This window comes from Phoca vitulina, unplaced genomic scaffold (genome assembly GCF_004348235.1).
Source record: "Phoca vitulina isolate PV1807 unplaced genomic scaffold, GSC_HSeal_1.0 scaffold65, whole genome shotgun sequence".
Classification (NCBI taxonomy): domain Eukaryota; kingdom Metazoa; phylum Chordata; class Mammalia; order Carnivora; family Phocidae; genus Phoca; species Phoca vitulina.
In genome coordinates, this window is record NW_022589768.1 from 1,399,730 (window position 1) to 1,422,823 (window position 23,094).

General features: G+C 40.4%; 1 protein-coding gene across 4 annotated transcripts in view; it reads left to right on the forward strand.

Moving 5' to 3' along the window:
* The first annotated feature begins 331 nt into the window (after positions 1 to 331).
* Positions 332 to 23,094, forward strand: part of ZFAND6 (zinc finger AN1-type containing 6) — a 59,732-nt gene continuing 36,969 nt past the window's right edge. For 3 of the 4 annotated variants that reach the window (XM_032391872.1, XM_032391871.1, XM_032391867.1), the window contains exon 1: positions 333 to 1,588. The gene's annotated coding sequence lies outside the window, so the exon portion shown is untranslated. Of the gene's footprint in view, positions 1,589 to 23,094 lie in introns of all 4 variants that reach the window. The other variant, XM_032391869.1, reaches the window with a different exon arrangement.

Sequence of the window (23,094 nt, forward strand, 5' to 3'; positions counted from 1 at the left end):
GTGAATCCTTGCAAAGCATCTTGGGACTAGGCCTCTGTGAATTGGCTCTTTCAATTTGTCCACTTAAAAGGCATAATAGATGATGCAGCTGTTTGGGCTTCTGCAGGGTATTACTCCATATTCATGTCTAGTTGCAATTATGTGAATTTTCAGTTTCCTACAGACTTCTCTTTGTATTCAAAACAAGTTTGTTGGCTTTGTGTTGTTCTAATATATGGATTTTCTTTCAGGAAAAATGCTTGCAAGGTTTTGAACTTTGAAAACTGTACATTTAATTTTAAAAATTTTTATATAAACTTATTGAAAGTATTTTTGAGAAGAAACCACTTTAATTTGCATTACTTTTTTGGATTTATTTTTATAAATCAGTTAAAATTTTGGTAGGGGTGAAAATTAGACTTTACTGAACAAGTTAAATGCCATTCAGTCAGGTAGTGATTAATGTCAGAGTAATATTTGATTGGCCAAGCTATTAAGCAGTTCTAATTAAAATAAACATAATAAAATACAGCAAACTTAGTAATGTATAAAGGCCCGTGTTTGCGTGGGATGTCTTTGGAATCTCCCCAGGTGACATTTACTGTCAGTATTCTCAGAGGAGTCTCCCTGCCTTTGGCTGCACTCCGGGCTGCTCACGGCCCCTTAAATTAAGGAATGCCCAAGGAGGCTGCAAAATCGTGCCTACCCTTGATTAAAAAGCAGCAGTAATTTAAAAATAAAACAACTGAAATCATCCTGAACTTCACTGAGAACTTGCGCTCAGGGCAGGTCGCCTTGGCCTTTTGTAGATGTCCGTTTGCCTTGGCTGCGCTCACCGAGGCAGACATGTCAGACCTGTAGATGTGTGTGCACTTTTCAGTAGAAATACCAGAGTTTGGGGCCCCCCAATTTTTACCCTGCGATGATGCTGAGGACAGAGTAGCAGTAACTTCGGTGGTGCAGAAATGAGTATTTTGCATTTAGTGTTTCAGGGCTATTTTCCATGACTTAAATGATCCTATTTTTAAGTCTTAGAGAAAATACTGTTTTTGTTCAGTTTGGCAGAATTTTGCAGTGGATTTTCTGTTGCCACTTGAAAAATTCCAGACAACCTGTGAACTCTATTGTAAAGGGAGTGTGTCTTACACAGAGCTTCACTTTACCTTCATGGCTGTGTAGAACCTAAAATGACGTAGGCTAAGAGCATCGTGTTTTGAAGAGTTGGTCCCAGAACTGCAGGTGGGCCCTGCGGCTGTCAGACTTTGGTCGCGGCGCCTCGGTGTGTGCGTTTTTACCCAGACAAAAGAGTGAGCAAACACTTTGCCCTGGGAAACCGAAACACTGCCTACGGTCCCTTTAAGAAACCAGCTTATCGGGGGTTTCGGCAGGTGCGACCGAACCTGCTAGCAAGGAAAAGTTCTTTAAAATAATGGATGTCAGCCGCGTCCAATCGCAGCGACGAGCTTCGCGCTCGGGGCGGGGCGTGTCCTCGTCGGCCAGTAGACTGCAGGGGGCGGGGCCTGCCGTTCAAGCTTGGTTGCCGTGGAGCACAGCTTCAAGTGAAGTTAATCTGAGGGGAAGCAAACAGAAAATTGTGGAGGTTTTGGTGGTAGGATTTTTGTTCCGATCTTCTAATAATCCTTTATTTTACACTTTTGCTCCTTTATGCTTCTGTGTGTGCTAGGTTCTGTCATTGTGCTATTTTCTGATGCAAACCGAACATTAACATTAAGCAGGGAAGCAGAACAAAAGGGCTGTTTGGACAGGAAATAGGTGTTGAGAGGATCAAACTTGACTTTGTTCGTCAGGATCTCTAGTTGAGAGCCTGCGTGTGGTTAGAGGTCGTGGGGGCCGGGGTCCTCTCCAGCAACGGGCTTCCTCGCCCTCACACCTGGAGGGGGTCGTGCCCCTGAACTCAGGGGGTCGTTGAATCCACGGGAGGGCGGGCGGCGGGGGCTCGGGCGCGAGTGCGGTCACTGGTCGGCGCCGCCGGGGCTTTCCCTCCCACTCCCAGGACCCCCCCGCCTACTGTGTGCTCTGGGCTCACCCCCAGCACCTCCCCCTACAGTGTCCCCCGGACTCACCCCCACCACCTCCCCCTACGGTGTGCCCCGGACTCGCCCCCACCACCTCCCCCTACGGTGTGCCCCGGACTTGCCCCAGCCCCTCCCCCATTACAGTATCCCCCGGACTCACCCCAGCCCCTCCCCCTACAGTGTGCCCGGGACTCACCCCAGCCCCTCCCCCTACAGTGTGCCCCGGACTCACCCCAGCCCCTCCCCCTACGGTGTGCCCCGGACTCACCCCAGCACCCCCCTCAACTGCAGCGTGCTCCGGACGGGGCAGCGGGCTGGCATCCTTCGCGTGCCCCGGATTTGTTGTTGAGGAGCTCATTGACTTCATTCTGTGTAGCGCAAGGTAAAAGTACTCGCTTCTTCATTCAAACTCCATCTGTTCCAGGCGTGGACCTAAGAAACAGCCTCAACAGGAGCGGGGAATGGGTGCAGAGCTGTGGGTGGGCTATCAAAACTTTGGAAACTATCTCTGAATCTACTGACATTTCTTAACTTATGAAATAATTATGGTATGTTTCACTACCAGAGTGTTCTTTAGAGACTGTTCTCTTCATATTGTTGCCCTTTGAGCTCCTAGAAGTAAAGGTGTAAGAGTTCATCTGAATAATCGGCCCAAGTGCCTGCTGAGCATTTCAGCCGGTAGAGCTGTATTTGCTGGGCTACGCCTTTCAGTTCATGCAGAGGTTTTTAAATGTGTGCTTTCCGTTCTGTTGCTTAAACAATATAATAATAATAATAGTAATGATAAAATCAGGAAAAGTCACTATATACCCATAAGAACATCACTCTGTGGTGCTCTTATTTTTTCTTTTTCCTCTTCTGTACCTTACCAAATTCTTGTATTTTTCCCATAATTGTAAATTGTAGTTTTATATTTCACTAAACTGTGTCATCTGTTAAAATTGTTTTAATTTTAGTTGTATAATTCTCTTAAGTTAGTAGGACCTTAATTGACTTAGTCTTTTGCCTGTATTACATTTAGATTATTCCTAATTTTTCACCATTTTAAATAGCATTGTGTTAAACAGACTTCTTTGTGTACATTTAAAAACATTTCCTCTTTTTTTCCCAAGATTTTTCTTCTGGAAAAATCCCCTGAGTGGGCTTACCTAGATCGAAGGATATGAACACTTCAGTAGCCAAATTGCTTTTTAGAAAGGTTATACCAGTTTATATTGCCACCAGCAGGATGTGCTTCAAAATTTCTCTAATGGGTAGCCCCTTAAATGTTGTAATAAAGTGTGCCTCTGAAGCTCTCCGGTTGGGTGATCAGTTTTTGCCTAAACTAATAACCTATTTTAAATCCCATTTTCCAAGATGTAGATGAATATAAAGTCATTTTCTGGACATTAAAACGAGCTGAAGAAATTGGAAAAATTTTTACCTGCTTAAGTGAGCGATTATATCTTCATTGGGTAATTTACTTATTACATGTATTGCTGTCAGTAAGTACTGGGCTTAACGTTTTACACTGGCCTTGCTGTTCAGACAAGGTTTTCTAGTACGTGCCTCTTCTAGTGAGCACTTCCTGGAAGAAGTAATTTCTTACAAGGAGATCTCAGAAGCATTTGTAGGGAAGGGCTACAGCAGGGCCACTTCACATCACCTGACTCTGACAGGTGTGGACAGCCTCTGTCACTGTTGGTGCAGTCCTGGTTTTTTTTATATGGTAGAGAAACAGAATTAGTATGTGTAGATCTACATTTTAAAATGGTATATCAGCACCTTTCCAGTATTTCATAGGTTTTCCATTAGATGTGAGAAGACAACGGTGCACTCACATAGCAGCACTAGACCCGTGTTTTTTGTCTGTAAGAACACCCTTTGTTGGTCAGTGACTGCTGATCATGTGCTCTTAACAGCTAGTGTGTTCAGTGGGCTGGGCCGTAACTGCTCAGGATATGAACTTGTTAACTAATGTTCCAGAATAAACTTAAAAAGTTGTTTTAAAGCAAAATTCAAGACAATTAAAAATACTAGTTTAACTGATGAATGGGAGGCTGTGATAAATGGTGGGTGAAGCTCTAACGCGCTGACACAAAGTAGTTGAGCACAGCTGCAGTTTAACTTATTTTCTGTGAATTTTTCCAATTACTGATAACATCGTGTCTCCAACTTCCAGAGCTTAATGTTGTTTTGTTGGTCATTGTGTTTGTTTCAAGGGAAAGCTTTTTTAAAAATGTCTGTTTTGTTTGCCAACAGGTGAAGAGTTTGAGTTTTCTAGACAATTGGGTTTTTCTTAACATTTGGAGTGGAGGAGAAGGACTTAAAACTCATCAGTTGTAATTAGTGAAATAGTTACCATGAAACACATTTTCCATGCATTTAAATTTTGTGGCTGTATCAGAACTTAACACAGATAAATTCTTCATTCATGAGTAGAACGGTTGTTTGGGTTTCACTTGAATGTTTACAATTTGTGTTGGTGCTTAAATATTTATATCACAAATCTTTCCTTTGTTCTGATTTTGAGAAAATGTATTTCATTTTTTTTCAGTCTTAACATTCTGATCTTGTTGCTACAATAGAGATGAAGATAATTGTAAATATAACGATTTTAATAAAGTCTTTGCAGGTTTAGCTGTGGATCACATTTCAGTGGGGGACCTGCTGCCCTAGGGCTCTGGGAATGCCAGCACTTAGAGAAGTGAGCGTCTGTAATTGGGCGCGCACCTCTGCCACGTCTACCGTACTGCTCTCTGGTTGACAGCACTAGGGAGTAGCGGCCTTTCAGTGTATAGGTTTTATTCAGAGTAGAAGCCAGTTTTCTAGAGGGAGAAGAAAACGCTTTAAATGAGCTAATATTGAGGCAAGATAAGAATAGTGATAGCTCTGTTTTATTCGTTAAGGATTAGGAAAAAAATGATCTAAGAGGGAATATTAAATGTATTCAGAACTTCTACTGTTAGTCTCCATTCAAGGGGAATACAGTGATTTTTTTCCTCTAATGACATAAGGTAAAATTTTAATGGACAGTAAGTTGGTAAAACTGGAGAGAACTTAGAAGCAGTGGCTTAGTATTTACAGGGTCTCTTTGTTCTGTGTGATAGAGGGACTTTACAGCTTTGCAGTGTTTTTCCTGTGTGGCTTCTTTATAAAAAGTAGGTAAATGTTTTAGGAAGTAATTTTTCTTGATAACTTTTAGGAAGTGCTTGTTTATTAATTGATGTCTGGGAACCTGTTTGACTTAATCTGATTTTTTGTGTTTGGATGTCATTAGAAAAAATGAACTTGAAACATTTTTTTTTGGGTAAAAGGGAGTAGATCCATCTATCTCTCTTTATACCTTTTGCATTTTCTCCCCAGTATAAGCACCTTCCTCCCCCACCACTGGATTTTTGTTGAGTATGTACTTGATTTCTCAGTAAAATTTAGCACTATTAACTACTTTTTCCTTCTTGAAACTCTTCCCATGAGTTTAATGATGTTGCTCGGGCTTCTTTTTGTGATTTCTGTCCTTTGCAAGTGTTTCCTCTTTATAACCATTAAGTATTGAAATTTCATAGGATTCTGACCCTAACATTCTTCTCAGGCTATCCTTCTTGGGTGATCTCCAGGACCACATCTTCAGGTAACTGCCCGTACATAGTAATGGTTCTAAGATCTGTATCTTAAATCCAGAGTTTTTGAAATCTTGAAACCCATGTTCATCCAGCTAACAAAGGTCTCTCTTCCATACCTATGTGAAACTCAGCAAGGCTAAATTTTAACTGCCTTTTGTCGCCCTCGCAGCAGTATCCTGCAATCCTTTCTTCCCTCCTGTCCCAGAAAATGGGTGGTATGCAAAACCTGGGTTTTGTTCTGATTCTTCCTTCTTCTTCCGCACCCAGTGAGCCTCAGCCTCCTAACAATTCTATTTATTTATTTAATTTAAAAAATTTTACTTTTAAGTAGTCTCTACACCCAACGTGGGGCTCGAACTCACAACCCCGAGATCAAGAGTCGCACACCCGATGGACTGAGCCAGCCTTCTATCCCTCCTATCAGTTTAAATCCATAGTATCTAGAGTCCATGGCTTCTCATTTTGATTAGTAAAACAGTCTCTTAACTCATCTTCACTTCCAGTTTTGGCTTTCTACAATACCTTCTTCACTGTGAGATTGTGTCCGTTTTTCTCTGCTTAAAATTCTTTAGTGTTCTTTGTTGTCCTTTGAACTTTCTTAGCTACCTAGGACGAGTAATAATACCAGCTAATTCTGTGCTAAGCATTCTCTGAGTCCCCAAACAACTTGGAGAGGTAAGTACTATTACGTGCATTAAACAAGTGAGAGAATTTGGAAAGGCTAACTAATTTGTCCAGGATTGACTTAGCTGGTGAGCGGCTAGCACACTTTGAACGCAAGTGTGCTGGACCAAAGTCCTTCCTCCTAACCGCTGAGCCATGCGCCCTCCTAAGCTGGCCCCTGCCTCTCTACCCTTTTTTCCCCCACACCACTTCATTTCATCTTCTCACCAACTATTTGCAGTTCCTTCTTCTAGGGCATACTCAAAACTTGTTGCCAGAGTCTAGAAGTGCTTTAAGGGTTTTCAGAAAAACATTTTTGACAATTTTTTGGAACACTCCAAAAAAGACATTTTAGCATCTCCAGAATATAAGAAGATCAAAGAATGAAATGTAGGAAAGATAAGGTAGTTTTCCATACGTAGTTGGTTTTGAATTTCAAAGCTGTTGAATTCTTCACGTTTAATAAAAGCTTGAAACCTACCTGTGTAAGAGGAAGATTAGGCGTAGTGCAGAAGCGCTTTATCAGAGCTATTTGAAATGGTAATGGACTCTTTCCGCGGCTGTTCCTGGAGACCCGGTGTGCATTTCTCATGTTCTCTTGCACCCGACGTCGTATCATCACAACAGGTTAAATACTGCAGCTGATTTTTTGTAGAAAGAAAATTGACGTAAATGGAGACATAATTGATTTGGAATCACTTTTATTTCAGATATGTCACTTCATTTCTCTTCATCTGTCTCCACCACCCCCTCCAACGTATTTTAAGGCAAAATGACCTTTATTCAGTCAAGGAAATAAAGCCTTTCATCTATAGCTTAGAAAGGACGTGGTGTTAAAAGAAAAAGATCAAATGGATAGAACTTTTAAAAATATAGGTAAATATTTGGTTTTGAAAGGGGTTGAATCTATAACTGGACTTGGAAGTTAATGTAATTATAAACTTCTAATTAAAATTCATAGTTGGCTATTATAAAAGCAGAAGTTTTTGTGGGTTGTTTTGTATTGTTTTGTATTGTATTCATGTATTTTAGAGGCAGGAAATTCCATACTACTCCCAAAAGTTTTAATTTGCCATATTTTATTACCCAAAATAATCTTTTGCTAGTTTCTTAAATAATAAAAGTGCAAACTAATAGTTCATTTAATAAATTTTAAGTGTTCTATATTACAATAATAAAATAATATATAATTTGAAAAGATGTAAAGCTTAGTATTGATGAAGAGAATACACAATAGTTTTCCTTAATTTTTTAGATAATTGCTTAAAAGTGTATAGTGTATCTCTTTTCAAATCTCAATAGCTGTAGAACTTTATAAAATAGAATCAGTTTTAGTGGGAGAAATTATTCTTGACAGATTATTTAAAATGAAAACCTACACCGAAAAGGTCTCATTAATTGCCTAAAATAATAGTTTCAGTAAGCAAAATCTTGTTGAGCTGTGTGCACAGAGGCTAGTCAGGTAGTCTGACCCAGTCACCTAGTCAGGTGAGTTTGCCAAAGTGCTGAAAGACCCATCCTTTTCTTAAGTTCACTTACTATTTGAAGAAATTGGGGGATATGAATATTCTCTGTACTATAAGTCCATATTACAGATTACTGAGTGCCAAATTGTGGTTTGTTACAAATGATTGCGGTAGAGGCTCAGCAGGGAGAAAGATCGCTGTGAGCTAGGATAGTCCGGAAATGCTAAAAAAGTAAAATCTGAAGCATGCCTTGAAAGTTAGAGATGTTTGGGCGCCTGGGTGGCTCAGTTGGTTGGGCGACTGCCTTCGGCTCAGGTCATGATCCTGGAGTCCCTGGATCGAGTCCCGCATCGGGCTCCCTGCTCGGCAGGGAGTCTGCTTCTGCCTCTGACCCTCCCCCCTCTCATGTGTTCTCTCTCATTCTCTCTCTCTCAAATAAATAAATAAAATCTTTAAAAAAAAAAAAAAAAAAAAGAAAGTTAGAGATGTTTGAGACTACAGCAGTGACAGAGACCCTTCTTGTCTTTTTTCTTCTCTTTTTCTCTCTTTTTTCTTTTGTTTTCTTTTCTTTCTTTCATTTTGGATATAGAGCAAAAGCTTTATTCTTTTCACCTGAAAAGGGACAACTCTGAAATGGTAAAGTGGACAGTAATAAAAAGAGACTCATAGCTGGCTTCCACCAAAGTTTTCCTGGTTTGTTGGGTGCCATATAATTTCCCACTTAACTAGTAAGCTCTAGCTTCTGGGCTTCTTGAGGTGGTGAAGAGGCATGGAGGGTACTCTGGTTGTGGGAATGGTGTGATTATGAGCTGTGAGGTGTGGGAGGCTTCTGTGCAGAGAAGTGGTGACAGCAGTATTGGGAGGAATAATCGGTAATCACAACTCCTATTGAACACTGTATCAGACACGTTAACTTTTTAAAAAAGATTTAATATTTTTAGAGGAGTTTTCAGTTCACAGCAAAATTAAGAGGAAGTTAAGAAATTTCTTATGTACCCCCCCTGTCTCCACACATGCATATCCTCCCGCATTACCAACATCCCCCACCAGAGTGGTACATTTGTTACAGTGATGAACCTACGTTGACACATCATAGTCACTCAAAGTCCATTAGGGTTCACTCTTGGTGGTGTATGTTCTGTAGGTTTGGGCAAACATATGATGAGATGTATCCATCATTGTAGTATTATACAGAGTACTTCACTGCTTTAAAAATCCTCTATAGTCCTTCTGTTCATCCATACCCTCTCATCCTCAGGCCCTGACAACCACTGATCTTTTTATGGTCTCCACAGTTTTGCCTTTTTCAAGATGTCATATAGTTGGAATCACACAGTATGTAGTGTTTTCAGATTGCCTTTTTTCACTCAGTAATAAGCATTTAAGTTTCCTCCATGTCTTTTCATGGCTTGATAGCTCATTTCTTTTTAGCACTGAATAATATTCCATCATGTGGATGGATCACAGTTTATTAATCCATTTACCCTGAGAGACATCTTAGTTGCTTCAGAGTTTTTATCCGTTGGAATAAAGTTGCTATAAACCTCCAGGTTTACCTTTGCTTACATACAAAGACCACTATTGCTGGGTTGTAAGGTATTTAGTACTGTAAGAATCCACCATTCAGTTTTCCAGAGTGGGTGTATCATTTTGCATTCCCCTAAGTATGGCTTGAGAGTGCCTCTTGCTCCACATCCCTGCCAGCATTCCATGCTGTCAGTGTTCCGGATTTGCCATTCTCATAGGTGTTTAGTGCTGTCTCATTGTTTTAATTTGTATTTTCCTGATGATGTATGATGTGGAACATCTTTTTATATGCTTATTTGCTATCTCTGTATCTTTGGTGAGGTATCTGTAAGGTCTTTGGCCCACTTTTTTAGAGTTCTTTGTATATTTGGATCAGGCCTTTTTATCAGATGTGTCTTTTGTAAATATTTTCTTACACTCTATGGCTTGTCTACTCATTCTCCTGACATTGCCTTTCACAGAGTAGAAGTTCAGCTTATCAGTTATGTCTTTCATGGATCATGCCCTTGGTGTTGCCTCTAAAAAGTAATTGCCATTACAAAAGTGATTTTCTCCTTTGTTATCCTCTAGGAGGTTGATAATTTTGTGTTTTACATTTACGTCCATGATACATTTTGTGTTAATTTTTGTGAAGGGTGTAAGGTCTGTGTCTAGATTCATTTTTTTAGCATATGGATGTCTAATTGTTCCAGCGTCATTTGTTGAAAAGACTGTCTTTGTTTTATTGTATTGCCTTTGCTCCTTTGTTAAAGATCAGTTGGCTCTGTTGGCTGTGTTTATATGGGTCTGTTGCTGGGTTCTCTATTTTATTCTAGTGATCTGTTTGTCTTTCATCAGTACAATATGGCTTGATTACTATAACTTCATACTAAATCGAAGTTGGGCAGTGTCAGCCCTCCAACTTTGTTCTCCTTCAACATTGTATTGGCAATTCTGAGTCTTTTGCCTCTCCATATAAACTTGAGAATCAGTTTGTTGATATCCACAAAATAACTTGCTGGAATTTGGATTGGAATTTCATTGAATCTGTAGATTAATTTTGGAAGAACTGACATCTGGACAATATACGAGTCTTCCTACCCGTAAACACGGAATATCTCTCCATTTATTTAGTTCTTCTTTGATTTTGTTCATCAGTTTCGTAGTTTTCTTCATATGGATTGTATGCATATTTTGTTAGGTTTATACTACCTAGGTATTTCATTTTTGGATGCTAATGTAAATGGTATTATGTTTTTAATTTCAGATTCATTGCTGATGTATAAGATAGCAATTGACTTTTATATATTAACCTTATATCCTTCAACTTTGCTATAACCACTTATTAGTTTCATGAGGGTTTTTTGTTGTTGTTGATTCAAGTTTTCTGCATAGGCGATCATGTGATCTGTGAACAAAGACAATTTAATTTCCTCCTTTGTAATCTGTATACTTTCTATTTCCTTTTCTTGTCTTACTGCATTAGCTAGTACTTTCAGTACTGTGTTGAAAAGCGGGTACATATTTGCCTTGTTCCTGATCTTTGTGGGGAAGCTTCAGGTTTCTCACCATCAAGTATGATGCCACCCGCAGGAATTTTGTAGATATTCTTTATCAACTTGAGGAAGTTTCCCTCTGTTCCCGTACTAACTTTTCAAGTCCTCACAACGGTTATTATGAGCTGAGTGTTATTGTCTGTGTTTCACAGATGATGATACTGAGGCACAGAGAGTTTAGGCCCTTAAAAAAGTCAAACAGCTGGTTAACAGAAGAGGCCTCTGTTCAGTTTGTCAAGTGCATGATCTTGCCATTCAGAATTGCTTGGAGAAGAAAAGATATTCAAGATGGGGAGACTGCCGGGATTGTTTGGGAAGCTCCATGGTAATCTTAATTTTACTAATCTTCCTGAACTTTGGGATTGTGATCTCAAGGCCACTTTCAGATGACTTCCTGGGAGAGGTAAGAAGGAGTACTCCTTATCCCAGTGAGTTTCAGGTGATGTTTCGGTGAGTTCCAGCTCTCTAGGGTTTTTGTGAGGATGGGACCATGCCTTCTCCCCACCTTCTGCTGAGTTCCCATCCTCTGGTTCTTTCCTATGAGCTCAAAATCAAATTTTTTTTTTGGTAGAGATTTATTAATCAGTCATTCTGTCTCTACCTTCCTTAATTTTCTTTTACAAAAATTTCTGAAGTGGATATGGTACAGATAAAAATGGTGGTGTACTTAGCACTGTCCTTTCTTCTTTATGTTTGTTATTTTTAACCTTCTAGCCCTGTGAGCTGTTGGTGGTGGTACTTACATTGACAAATATTCCACAGATTCTTTAGCACCTACTAGGTGCTATGCCAGGAACTTATGATATCTTGGGGAAACATACTCAGAGGATTAAAATGTTTAGTGACATAAGGGAAAAAGACATCAGGTTTTAACAGGAGCAGAGAATGAGAGAAGACTTTATGGAGGAAGAAGGACTCGTACTAAGATTAAGAAGATACTAAAAGCTAACCAGAGTGAATAAAAGGGATGGGATAGGTAGGCCTTGTAGCCGGAGAACACATGTGCAAGGTGATGATTAACAGCATAGAGGCTGAGAGCTTCAAGAGCCCCATGAGTCAGAATGGCAGGAGAATGAGGCTGGATAGGCAGGCCGCAGAGCCTGTTCTCTTAGTGATGGAGAGCCATTGGATTATTGATCTGGGGAGTGGTCTGATCATGTATAGTTGCTTGAGTATTTACTTTGGTGATAAAATGGTAGCGGTAGGGGTTCAAGATTACACAGCTTAGTAAGAATCAACTGCAATTTGAATTGAGGTCACTCTGCCTCTCTTTAAATCTGTTGAAGCCTAGACCGTTTAAGATACCTAGTGTTCAGGTTCATTGGTTAGTAACGTTAGGCAGGGGAGGTGAGTAGAGTACACAGGTAGTTACTGGAAATCAGTTCAGAAGACAAGAGATTAGTTGAGACTTATCATGAAATCTGTCTAATGATTGAGACATGACTGGCCAAGAAGTGGGAAGATGTGGGCTTAAACCAGGTATAATTGCATAAAAGGGTGGGATGTGAAATATCAAGGACCTAACTACTAATTTGCATTTGGAAGAGAGGTCAGAATTGACTAGAGTTAGTAAGCCAAGTTGGCAAAGCAGATGATAGTTCCCTTGGAAGAAATTAAGTTAGGCAAAGGTATTTTTTGGAACAAGTTACTGAGCTATGTTGAATTTGAAGTAAATCATTGAGGGTTTTTGACACCATTAGCCTGCAAACATGGCTCTCTATTAGACTCTGGGAACACAGAGATAAATGAGACATGCTGGCCCAGCACCTGAGGACCATATCACAATCCTCTTACATCCTTGAGCCTCAAAATACCTCCTAAGCTACAGCCTAAACTTGGTGAAGGATTTTGAGGTCAGTTCATTCCTACCATGCCTGTTTTATTCCCATGCTAAGTGCGGTGTGCTCTCCTTTTTGCTCTACAGCTCTTTTCTAGAGGGAACAAGGTCTTTAACTCTTCACAGAGTATTTCTTTGTCGCCTGCCCCAGGCTGCAGCTTTGCTCTTCCCAGAGGCCACCACTCTCCTGTGGTTCTTGCACGTGGTGGCTGTGGATGCCGTACTCCACACCAAGAGGTTAAAAGGGACGTGAGGTCTGTGTTTTCTAGCTCCCTTTGTTGTTTGCAGACCGTTACTCTTCCCAGCAAAAACCCGGTGATCTTCCTATCCTAGCTCCTTTCCTGTTCCTTATCTTCTCTACATCATTCTCATGCTTACTGAGGATTTGGCACCTGGTTTAAGTTCTGCTTTATCCCATTCAGCCATCCAAGTGACTTTCCCCTTCTGTGAATGCGGGGATTTGGGTTTATCTATTCCTCCCAGCCTGGAACAGTGGCTGGCACATAGAAAGTGCTTAATTCTCATTGAATAAATACATTAAATTTTTAAAAGTCCCTTGACTTGCGTATCCACAGAGCTTTAGCAACCCGATCCGAAGACCAAGCCTTACACCTTACTGCTTGAGGTAGCTCCGCCTCTGAAATTGTTTTCCAGCTGTGGAAGTGTAATACATGTTCATTATTAACAATTTAGAAAATGGATAGACCAAAAAAAAAAATTCACTCAGAACCTAGCTACCTAGAGATGAAAGTGGATATTTTGCTTTTACATCTTTCTAGGCTTTTTTTCCTGTGCACGTGCAAATGTGTGTTTAATTTTTTGAGGGATCACAGTTTCGTCTTGGGACGTCTTTTCTTGTCGTTATTCCTTATTCACTTACCACACGGATGCCTGCTGCGCGTCAGCCGCTGTCGGGATGGCACTCAGGGACACAGGCCCCGCCGCGGCAGAGCTGCTCCTGGAGGTGGCTGCGTGGGGCACACGTCCTGGCTGATGGCCGCGCGGCGCTCTGTCACGGGGAGCGGGAGGCACCCGAGTTGGTGGAATCACCCTGTATTCTCTTTACCTTGGGACTGATTTTTTATTGTCAGAAACAGTGCTGCCATGATGATGTTCTTAGGGTCAATTCAAAGAAGAGGAATTCTGCGTCCAAGACTATATTTTAGTCTTTTAAACTTGTTCTAGAGAACTGTTGTACTACTTTATATTCTCACCAAAAAGGTGAGCTAGTTTGTATAAAAGCTGGTTTATCTGTACCCACGCAAGAAAGTATGTTAGTTTTTTTAATGATTCTACTTTACATACCATAAAATTCACCCATTTAGTAAGTGTTCAATTCAGTAATTTTTTTTTTTTTTAAAGATTTTATTTATTTCTTTGGGAGAGAGAGAATGAGAGAGAGAGAGCACATGAGAAGGGGGAGGGTCAGAGGGAGAAGCAGACTCCCCGCCGAGCAGTGAGCCCGATGCGGGACTCGATCCCGGGACTCCAGGATCATGACCTGAGCCGAAGGCAGTCGCTTAACCACCTGAGCCACCCAGGCGCCCTCAATTCAGTAATTTTAAATAAATTCACAAAGTCGTGTAATTACTGCCACACTCCACTTAGAACATTTCCTTCACCCCGAAAAGATCCCTCAAGCCTGTTTGTAAACAAGTCCCATTCCCAGCCGCAGTCTTGGGCAACCAATAGATCTGCTCTCTCCTTGTAGATGTGTTCTTTCTCAACATGTAAATGGAATCACATATTTTCATGTGGTCTTTCCAGTTTGACTACTGTCACCAGCATCCATGTTGCAACATCGGTCATTAGCTTGCTCCTTTTTTCTTTTTTATCTTTATTGCGGTAAAATACACATAAAAATATACCATTTAAATCATTTTTAAGTGTATAGTTGATTGGTATTAAATGCATGTACACTGATGTGCAGTCATCACTGCTGTCCATCTCCAGAGCTTTTCTCATCATCTTGAAACTGTGCCCATTAAATAGTAACTCCCCATCCCTGCTGCCCAGTAATTACTATTCTACTTTGTGTCTCTGTGAATTTGACTATTTGAAGTTCTCTCTTTTTTTGTTTTTTTTTGTTTTTTTGTTTTTTTAAGTAAGCTCTACGCCCAGTGTGGGGCTTGAACACCGACCCCAAGATTAGGAGTCACATGCTCTACCGACTGAGCCAGTCAAGGTGCTCCTGAAGTTCTTCATATAAGTGGAATCATACAGAATTTGTCCTTTTCTGTCTGGCTTATTTCACTTAGCATGAGATTTTCAAGGTTCATTCATCATGTAGCACATATGAGATTTTCACTCCTACTGAAGACTGAATAATATTCCCTTGTGAGTGTATATATCCCCTTCTGTTGAACCATTCATCTGTCTGCAGACATTTGGGGTGTTTCTACCTTTTGGCCCTTGTGAGTAGTGCTGCTGTAACTCTGAGGGACAAATAATTGTGTTCCAGTTCCTGCTTTCACATCTTTTGGTGTGGAGTTCACACCCAGGAGTGGGGTTGCTGGATCATGTGGTAATTCTACATATAACTTTCTGAGGAACTGCCAGACTTTTCTGTAGAGGCTCTACCATTTTACATTCCTACCACCAGCACTCCTCTGTCTTTTTGAAAATAGCTATCCAGATGGTATGAAGTGGTATCTCATTGTGGTTGTGATTTGCATTTTCTAATGATTAGTGATGTTGAGCATCTTTTCATGTGCTTATTGGTCATACATTGGGATGTCTTCTTTGGGGATATGTCTATCCACGTTCTTTGCCCTTTTTTGGATTGGGTTGGATATTTTTGTTGTTGAGTTGTAGGAGTTATTTTCTGCATATTAATTCCTTATCCGATAATAGCACGTATTTTCTCCCATTCTGTGGGTTGCCATTTTACTCTGTTAATTGTGTCCTTTGACGGACAAAATTTTTAATTTTGATAATGTCCAAATTATCTATTGTTACCTGTGTTTTTGGTGTCATATCTAAGAAATCATTGCCAAATCCAATGTCCAATCTTTAGCCCTGTGTTTTCTTACAGGAGTTTTATAGTTTATATGCTTAGGTCTTTGATCCATTTTCAGTTAATTTTTGTACATGGTATAAAGTAAGGGTCAAACTTCATTCCTTTACATGTGGAGATCCAGTTTTCCCACCACTGGTTCTTAAAAAGACTGCCCTTTCCCCTGTTAAATGGTCTTGGCTTGTCCCTTTTTATTGCTGGTTAGTATTCATTGTGTAGATGTATACTGCATGTTATTGCTCCATTTATCAGTTGGTGGACGTTGGGGTTTCCAGCTTTCGGCTAGTCTTAATGCCACTGTGAACATGTATGTGTAAGTTTTTGAGTGGCATACATTTTTGTTTCTCTTGCATAGACACCCAGAAGTGGAATTACTACATCATATGATAACTGCAAGTTTAACTTTGTAAGAAATGGCAGACTGTTTTCCTAAGTTCCCACAATCACTTACGTTCCCAGCAGCAGCGCGTGAGAACTTACTTTTCTCTTCACCCTCACCAGCACTTGGTGTGGTCAGTCTTTGTCAGCATAGCTACTCGGGCAGAGATGGAGTGGTATCTCATTGTGGGGGGAATTTATACTTGTCAGACAACTGCAGACACCTCTAACGTGGAACGCAAGGGTGAGTGTCCTGCCTGGAGCCTCTTGTCAGTTCCAGCTCTCCTCCTTTTCCCACCACTTAGTCTGAAGCTTTATCAACCCCCAGTCTCTTGTTTCCTCCTTCCTTCCAGCTGAAGGTCCCTCTTCAATCACTTTCTTAGTTTCTAATCTTGGACCAAGTCAACCATTTATATACTCTGCTTCTGAACCTAAGCAGTTAATACTACCATCGCAGGTCACATACTTTTATGTTTTGATACTGCTGTGAGTTTTTCTGTAACTTTTTATTTTGATTTAATTTCAAACTTAACATAGAAGTTGCATGAATAGTACAAGGAACTCCTATTTCTTTTTCCCAGATTCTCAGTAGTACTCTTTATCCCATTTGTTTTTCATATTTTTTTCTGTCTGTTTTTCTTTTTATATGTATATGTGTATATATAAATACATATTTTTTTCTGACTCGCTTGTGTAAGCTGGAAACTTATTCAGGTTGCATAGCTAATAAGTGGTAAAGCAGGGATTTGAATCGAGATAATCGTGTGTGTGTCTGTGTGTGTGTAGTATCTGGCACATACTTTTAGTGCTCAGGAAATGCCTCTTGAATTGACCAGAGAGCACAGTTCACCTGTCAGAATCTGTATCTCATCTCTTCTTGGGGTTTCAGCATGTATAGGTGCTTGGGTTTTGGAGTCAGATCCCTGGGTTCAGATCCTTGCCTTCCGGCCTGCTAGCGGTTTGACCTGAGCAGCTTCCATAGTCTCACTCAGGCTGTTTCCTCATCTGTGGAATGGAGGAGGTAAGGGTTCCTGCTTGTAAGGGATATTGTGAAGATTAGAGGAGACAGTACAGGGAAAGCATTTATCATGGACCCTCTCACTTCTGTTAGTGCCTCGTCCTGTTCCTCTAACGTAGCTACCAGCTTCTCTTCGTTCACCCTGCCCCACCGTCACCCCGTGATTTTTTTACTGGCAGAGTTGATGAGACATCCAACATCCAGTTAGCAAACAGAGAGCTCTGGAGAAAGGTCTGAGCTAGAGTCCTATTTGGGAGACATTTGCTCTGAGCTCCTAGTTAGAGCTGTGAGACCAAAGGTTCGTTCACAAAGAGACAGATATCAGGTGCAGAGATTTGGAGATCTGGTTCCGGGAGCCATGGCACTGTTCAAGCACATGAAACTGGCATCCCCGTTTTGGAATATTTTTAATTGCCCTTCTAAACCTCTGGAATATTTCAGAAATACCAACTTTTTAGGGTCCATAAAATACAGGGTCACACATTTGGAAGCAGTACAGAAATTTGAGGTAGCCTGACATGTCTGCCCTGTCCTGCACTCCTCTCAAAGGTACTTGTTTTCCAACAGACTATTCTATCTTGTTGTTAGATCACACATCCTAGGTTTTTCTTCAGAAGATAAGGTCTCTGTAGGCGTGACCCCATTTGGCAAGTAGGAGGAAGAGAAAGTCATCAAAGCAAATACTTCCAAAGTAAGATTTCTTTAGTCTTGTCTTTTTAGTCAGTAGAATGTGTATAGTAACCTATGAGGTGATTGGGGTTTTTTTAAACAGTAAATGAGGTAAGGGGGTGCACGTGAAACTAGGGGCTGTGTGGAGGGTAAGGGGGAGCATCACAGGCATCTCTGAGGAATCTTCATGTTTACTTGCTGGTCTGTGTGTGACTGAACTCCAAGCCATACTTTACTCTTATAATAATTTAGCTTTCTTGGAATAATTAAATACCTTTTTGAAGGAAATGGTTATCAGCACCTGTCGTCTGATTGTTTTCACCAAATGAGTTTGATTTAGGTAAAATTTGTAATGTTACTTCTTATAATGCTGTCTTAATTTCTTAGGAAAATCAAGAGTGAAATCCTTTAGAGAAAAATAGCACCAAGGGTTGCTGCTTTGTCGTCAGTACCCTTGGTTTGTTCTTCAGCGTCTGTGCTGGGAACATCCCAGCTTTCCGCACAGTGTTTAATGCCTCACTGTGACCATTTCTGTTAACAGATGATAACATTCTTGGATGTAAAATGGTGCTCTCTGCTGATACAAAAAGCTTATTTCTCAAGTTAAGACCACATCATTTGCAGTGATAATTCAGTGGACAGATTGGAATAGAAGCTGTTTTGCATTTTCAGTACACCCTAATTCTTAAAGTGGGAAAGCTGCGTAACTCAGAATTGTGTTCCGACTTGCTGGTTGTGGTCATTAATTTGCGACAAAACAAAAAATACATAGGAGTAACTTTAGGAAGACAAACATATTTCATCCCAACCAGAAATCTTGTGTGTTACATGATTCTTAGTAACTGTCAGGTTTTTTAGCAGACAGAAAGGAAGCTGATTGATAGGAAGAGGTGGATTTTTATTGTACTCCCGTAAAAGATTTTGTGTATTGCTGTCCTTTGTTAGGCCTGGCTTCTTCAGCAGTTCAGATAGAAGAGACGACAAAGTCTTTAGGAACGTCCAAAGTGCAGAGCCCGCAGGCAGCGAGATAACCGTGTCCCAGAGCTTCTGTAGCATGGAGCCACAGCTCGGCGTTTCTCAACGATCGTAATCCCAGCAGACCTCACTGTTTCATGATTTACATTTGCCTAATCAGAGTATGTACTCGGCATGACATTTCATCTTTTTGCTGGAAACCTTCATTGCATTGTAGTTGGCTCTAGAAATTTAGAAAAAGCAGGAAAAGAAGCCATGTTAACTGTAGACGTTCTCATTCTCTGCAAAATGTGAACATCTTGGAATAATAAAGGCACAGTAGATGTACTGTAGCTTTGTTTTGTGATGTCAAACATTTGTGTGCGTGTTAACACGTGTTACCTATTCTGTGAAAAAAGGACGAAACCCGGGGAAAGCTTAAGAAATTCTCAGTTGGCTCCGAAAAATAGCCCTCTCAGTGAGGAAGGGCTTGTCTTGTCTTAGTATATGATGGTAGTGTTGACCATGTTCTCGTGTTGATTGGTGCTCACCCTCAAAATAATTGAGGCAGAGAGAGTGGAGCTAGGGATCCTGACTCTCCAAACTAGTGTTTCTTTTCCTCCAGCTGCCACGGCATTTCCACTGTATGTGACAGTTCTGAGGAGTAAGGGTCAGCGAGGACTGGTTTTGTCATTTAGATTATATAAATAAAGATGAGTTAAGTGTGTATCTCCAAAATTTTGAGAAGTGTGTATCGCATACATGCTTTAAATGTGTGAGGTGCTGAAAATTATAATTCCTTAAACTTAACGAAAATTTTGGAAAGGTCAGGTGCTTAGTTCAGTGCTTGCTACAAAGGAGGCTTTCAAAAAGTAGTGGTTTTTCGATCCTTCTGTTTTGCCTTAGAAACATATTTTTTGTTTGCAATTTGAGCTCTTCTGTGTAGGAGTGGGGTTGGTGAGCAGAGGGGAGATCTAAATTTTCATTTTTCTAACAACTTCCAGGTTTCTCTCCAGAGCAAATGGCTTGTGCTGTATCCATCCCTTTGCTTTCAGCCAGTTGGCTTTTCCTCCCTCTAGTCATTCATCTGCCAGGCCTTCACTCACTCACTGTGATCGTAAATGGATTGTGGTTCACGGTCACAGTTGTCTCCTGTTATACTGAAGACAGAGTTTGTGTTCCTGTTTCTTGTCTTCCTTGTTACTGCCTGAGTATGAGAGAAACTGTTTTACTCTGTAATCCTGAAATTGGAAGTCCCTGTGCTCATTTCCTGTTCTGTCACAGTGCCTTTCCAGCAGTTCAGAGGAAAGCATGTAAAAATGGACCATCATCACTCTGGGAGTAGAGTACTTCAGGACATACCGTCTTGAAAAATTCTTCCTGTGTACTTGAACCTCCATCTCCCCAAAGTTCTACTCAAAATTTTTGCCCCAAATTCTGAGTAGCAGTTGTCTGCTAATACCATTCTTACTGTAGTTATCATGCCTGTTACTGAAAGGTGGGGAGGTAAAATCACTTGTTCCTACCAGCAACTGTAGTTACTTACGGACCGTGGTTGCTTATGTCCAACCAACAGAAGGCACTTCCTAAAATTTTAAATAGTGGTTCCCCAAAGTTTATAGCGGGAAACCATTGTTTTTTGACAGATTACTTTTGAGATGCATCCTTTGACCTAATTTTATTTATTTATTTATTTATTTATTTATTTTAATTTTTATTTATATGAGAGAGAGAGAGAGCATGAGAAGGGGGAGGGTCAGAGGGAGAAGGGGGCCCGATGCGGGGACTCCAGGACCATGACCTGAGCCAAAGGCAGTCACTTAACCAGCTGAGCCACCCAGGCGCCCTGACCTAATTTCAGTTGACCAAAATTATTCTAAAGTTACCAGCTTCACAGTGATTTGAAACCCATTTTGATTTCTGCTACAAATATGTATTTGCTGTGTTCTGCTAAAATAATATTTACCAGTATGTATATAAAATAGTGGTTCTCAAACTTGAATCTGAGAATCCCTTGGAAGCTTGTTAGAGTGCTAACAAGCTTGGTCTCAGTCTCCAGAAACTGATTCAGTAGGTATGGGCTAGGACCTAGGAATTCGTGATTTTCTGACGTTGTTAATCCATGTATTTGAGAAACACTAATGTAAAGGTTATATATGGAAATGCATGTTTTTAGAGATCAGTTCAGGAGAACTCTTTTTCTCTTTTCTCTTGAAATTTTGAATCCTACTCTCCTCGGTCTTTGCTTTTGGCTGACTTAAAGCCAGGTCATTGGGACTTTAACTCCCTAGCAATGTATTGAGGCCAGCGCTGGAGCCAGTTGGACTTTTTAAGATTTAAGACCGAGGAGCTATTATAGGACCCATTGTTGATGAACTAGAAAGTTTTCGGCTGAATGCTCAATAGCTTCACACTGTGGTGCTGAGCAGTTTATTTTGTGTCTAGAAACAGAAAAGCCTGATCTTGGGATGACTGATTCAGGCCTAACAATTCCAAGTCAGGGATCACTAACATAGGAGCTTAAAATTATCAAGATGATCTCTATGTGATGTGGAAACCACTATCGGTGCAGATTCTGGGGTCGACTCCTAAATAGCTCTGAAGCTAATATGCTTTTGTTCTACTTTTGTTCCTAGTTAAGGGAGACTTGAAAATCAGTCAGGTTACTGGCACTTGCTTTAGCAGTAGAGGTGGTGAAAAGTATACATGTAGATATTTTAATGATGTGAAAAAGAGACTACTACATGGATTGTACTTGTATACTGTGACCCCTGGGTGTTGTTGAATTCCTGAAGAGAATGGAGATAAATTAGAAAGCCTTAAACACACAGACTCATCATCTGGCGGGCTATTTTTAGATTGCTATAGATTAATCTACTGACTGTTTAATGGCCTGGAAGAAGGAAAGTTGCTAATTTAAATCAGATTAGTGTATTCTACACTGTTCCAGAATTCCCTGATTGATCCTAAACATTAAGATGAAAAAGACTGGTAATTTGGTTTTTACCTAGAGATTGAATTTCCTCTGGTTGGTCTGTAAGAGGCTCAGGGTTTGTTTTTCTGGTGTGGATAAATGCACGTCACGTGTTAATCCATGATGTAAGCATTTGAGCACCTGGAGCACCTGTTTAATGCAGCTGTGTCAGGTATTAGACATACAGTGGTGAGCAAGACGGATGGCTTCTAACACTTAGTGTTATCCAATCGTAATGGGCCGAATTACATGGTTGAACGTTGGCCAGGAAAGTGACTTATGTATTAACATGCGCTGTGTTTCTTAGCAGTGCTGTTTTTTTATTTACTTCTCTCCATATATTTATCCCACTTTCAACAGATAGTATTTATATGCAAGATGATTGTTAACTGGGATTAATGAAAGGATTTGTAGAAAAAAAAGATTTCATGGTTGTTGGAAACTTAAAAAAAAAACTCTTGTATTCTCAATGAACAGAATATAATAAACTAAAAATGGTATTTAAAACATCAATTATTCAGGGGCGCCTGGGTGGCTCAGTCGGTTGAGCATCTGCCTTCAGCTCAGGTCATGATCCCAGAGTCCTGGGATCGACCCCTCCTCTGCCCCCAGGGGGTCTGGGTCTGCTTAGCGGGGTACCTGCTTCTCCCTCTCCCTCTGCTGCTCCCCCTGCTTGTGCTCTCTCACTCTCTCTCTCTGTGTCAAATAAATAAATGAAATCTTTAAAAATAAATAAAATAAAACATCAATTATTCAGTAATAACATTTTTTATTGGATGGGTAGTAACATTTTATTCAGACTTGTAAGTGGTTAAGAATTATGGGAGCAAGAACCCCACCTAACTCATTGAGGCTGGATTTGTGTCTTACATAGTTTCATCCCTCATGGCTCTGCAGAGAGTCAGCAGATGCGTGAGTGGGTTCACGGAAGGTGTATGCCTGGGAGTATCGTTACCTTGGTAATATTGGTATGACCATTATACTAAGAGAATGGAGAAAAATTGTTTAAATTGAAAGGCTACTCATAAAAAATAGCTATTATTTTGAGCATTTGAACTTTGTGGTAAACAAGTTAAAATGTTTGAAATGAATTATAATTTTTCTTTTTTTAAGATTTTAATAAGACCGAGAGAGACACAGCGAGAGAGGGAACACAAGCAGGGGGAGTGGGAGAGCAGGCTTCCCGCTGAGCAGGGAGCCTGATTCGGGGCTTAATCCCAGGATCCTGGGATCATGACCTGAGCTGAATTAACGACTGAGCCACCCAGGCGCCCTGAATTATAATTTTTCTTAAAAATACTTTTAAATTCTTTTTAAGTTCCTGAAGAAGTCTCTTGGCTCAAATTACCCAGTTTACTATAAGTTTATCTTTAGGTTTTATATTTGAATACTGGTTACTGATCTTTTCAAAAGATCTTTTTTTTTTTTTAATGGAAGCTT